The sequence below is a fragment of the Rhinopithecus roxellana genome, chromosome 2 (genome assembly GCF_007565055.1).
Source record: "Rhinopithecus roxellana isolate Shanxi Qingling chromosome 2, ASM756505v1, whole genome shotgun sequence".
In the NCBI taxonomy this organism is placed as follows: Eukaryota; Metazoa; Chordata; class Mammalia; order Primates; family Cercopithecidae; genus Rhinopithecus; species Rhinopithecus roxellana.
In genome coordinates, this window is record NC_044550.1 from 38,743,066 (window position 1) to 38,746,459 (window position 3,394).

The following is a 3,394-nucleotide window of genomic DNA, read 5'->3' on the forward strand; positions in this document are numbered from 1 at the left end:
CTAAAAATACAAAAATTAGCTGGGCGTGGTGGAGGTGCCTATAATCCCAGCTACTCGGGAGGCTGAGGCAGAGAATTGCTTGAACCCGGGAGGCGGAGGTTGCAGTGAGCCAAGATCACACCACTGCACTTCAGCCTGGGTGACAGAGCGAGACTCCATCTAAAATAAAAATAAAAATAAAAAATAAATAAACAAAAAATATGTCTCAGATTTAAGAGAAAGGTAGTCAGTGGAAATCCCAAGATGACCAGAATGTTAGAATCAGCAGGCAAAAATTTTAAAGTGGCTATTATAAATATATTTAAAATGTAAAGAAAAATATGCTCATACCAAATGAAAATATAGGACATCTCAGTAGGGAAATAGAAAGTATTTTAAAAGAATAAAAATGAAATTCTGAAACTGAAAAACAGAATATCTGAAATGGAAGAAATCACTAGATGGACTTATCAGCTGATTGGAAATGGCAGAAGAAAGGCTTGCCGAACTTGAAGAAAGATCTATTTAAAATGATCTAATCTGAAGGGCAGAGAGAAAAAAAGATTGCTAAGAAATGTACAGAGGTTCAGGAGCATATGACAATTTAAAAAGTCTAACATACACGTGACTTGAGTCCTAGAAAGGGATGAGGGTTAGAAGATAGTGGAAAACACATATACATATATAATACTCAATGTTTTTCCTTTTGGTGAAGGACACAAATCTACTAATTCAAGAAGCTCAGCAAATTCCAAACAGAAAACATACAGATAAGTCAACAACTAGGCACATGATAGTTAAACTTCTGACAACTAAAGCTTAAACAAATCTTAGTAGCTACAGAAAAAAATAAATGATATATTTCACATAGAGGAAAAATGATTTTAATTATCACTGATTATTAATCTGGAACATTAAAAGCCAGAAGAGAATAATAATCTTTAAAAGGTAGATAGATAATAAAATTGACAACCCTGAATTCTACACTTGATCTTAGCCAAAAGGCAGAGAAGCGATACAACCCTAACTTCTATATCCAGCAAAATATCCCTCAAGCATAAAGCCAGAATAAAGGCAATATAAAGACATTTTCAGATAAAATAAAACTGAAAGAAGTTGTTACTAGCAGATCTGTACTAACCGACTGTTTAAAAAAAATGCTTTTCAGACTTGAAGGAAAGTGATAATCAAGAGAGACATTTTTCAGAAAGAAGAATGAAAATGAAAATACGGGTAGACATACAAGACAAATTTTTTCTTCTAATTTCGTTAAAGTACATATGATGGTTTGAAGCAAAAATTATGTTGTTATGTTGCAATGTAAAAAGAAGAGAGGATAAATGAGCCTAGGTGATTGCAAGTTGCTTACATTTTAGGTGATATAATACAATTTTAGTTGCCTTACATTTTAGGTGATATTATACAATTTCAACTCGAGGTAGATATTGAAAAGTTAAGGTTGTATATTGTACTTCCTAGAGCAACCACTAGAAAAGTAATACAAGAGGAAACAGCTAAAATTATGATATACCTTAAAATGGAATTATAAAGAACTTCTATTAATTTCCTCTCTCACCCCCTCAAAAAGGAAGAAAATGACAATAACAACAACAACAACAAAAATGAAGGAACAAAAAATAGGAAGTGTAGGAGGGAAAAAACTTTTCTTCTATCTTCCCAAATTCAGTAGCTAGAACTTATGAATTAAACTGACAAAAACCAGATAAATAAGAGAAAAATGTTATGCTTACAGAAGCCAGCAAAAATCTCATTAAATTGTTAAAGACTTCATACCTAACTTAGTAGAAAAAAGGGAAGGGGAGGAAAAGCCTTCTGTGAGAAAAGCAGATGGTTTTCCTTAAGAAACACAAGTGGGTTTCTAGGAGATTAAAAGTTTGTGATAATTGTCTGCCTCAGTGGGTAGCTCATGACTGTAATCCCAGTGATGGGAGTGGGAATGGGCTGAGACGGGAGGATTGCTTGTAGCTCAGAAATTTTGCTTCAGTGAATCGTGATTGTGCCACTGCATTCCAGCCTGGGTGACAGAGTGAGACCCTGAAAGTTTGTGATAATATTTGTATATACAAGTATGAATATGCTCTTTCCATCTTCTTCAGGGTCATAAAACTCTTCTGGAGAGAGGATTTACGGTAGTTCTCATTTCTCAGAAGTTTTTGCTTTTGGTCAGATAAGGAAAGCTCTGCTCTGAGAAATTTTCTTTCTGCATCTGCTGACTTTCAATTGCCTTCAGCTCAAATTATATATATAATAAAGTGGCATATTTTGGGATGGCATGTTCTGATTCTCTCTAGGACAAACACACTAACAAAAGGAAATGGTAGATTTAAATTCAAATGTATCAATAATCATACTCAGTGTAAACTGACTAAACACTCCAATTTAAAGGTAGAAATCATCACACTGAACTAAAAAGCGAAGACACAAGACCAAACTACATGCTGTCTATAAGATACTTTAAATATAAGACAGATAGGTTCCAAATAATTAGTTGGAAAAAATATACTATACAAACAATAAGTATAAAATACCTGAAGATAACTATTTTTTAATATTTTTTAGCAGATAAAGTAGATGTCAAGTAAAAGAGTATTATCAGAGATAAAGAGGGAGATTATGTAAAGACCAAAAGGTCAAATATATCAGAAGACATAATAATCAGAAATCTATATGCACTTCATAACAGAGTTTCAAAATACATGAAGCAAAATTTTATAGAACTAAAAGGAACACATAAATAATTTTACAACCACAGTTTGAGATTTTAACACTCTCTCTTAGCAATTGATAGAACTAGGTAAAAGCATCAATACAACATAGATTATTTGAACAACGCTTTCAACCACCTTGACGTAATTCACATCTATATTAGACTCCATCCAAAAACTATAGAATGCAACTGTCTGGCCTAGTGGGAAAGATGGAACTGCTATTGACAGATGTGATAAAACTCTAAGAAACACACTGATGAGAAAATATCAGGTGTTCAGTTTTCACCACACACATTTGAAATGTTCATTAATTACCAGTGGATATATTGAACACACCAAAAATATACGAGTCTGGATTTCAGACAAGAGGATTAGATTTGAGTATATGTTTGAGTATTATCAACATGTAAATAATATTTAAAGTCAAAGGACTGCAGTTTTCATTAGAGCAGTCATGTAGTCATATAGAAAAAAGAAGAGGGTCAAAGACTGAGTGTTAGGGAGATGGAACATTTAGCGATAGAGTAAATGAGGAGGAGCTGGTAAAAGATATTGAGAAATAAGTCATTAGTGTCTTGATAGTCAGTTTTGGTGGAGTGACAAGGTGAAACACCCGACCAGGGAGGGTTCAAGGAAGAGAAGTTGATTGAATTTGGAGACAGTGAGTACAGATCAAAGGTGGGAAA

At 33.5% G+C, this 3,394-nt stretch overlaps 1 pseudogene; it reads right to left on the reverse strand.

Moving 5' to 3' along the window:
- Positions 1–868: 868 nt before the first annotated feature.
- Positions 869–996, reverse strand: LOC115896305 (annotated as a pseudogene).
- Positions 997–3,394: the final 2,398 nt, after the last annotated feature.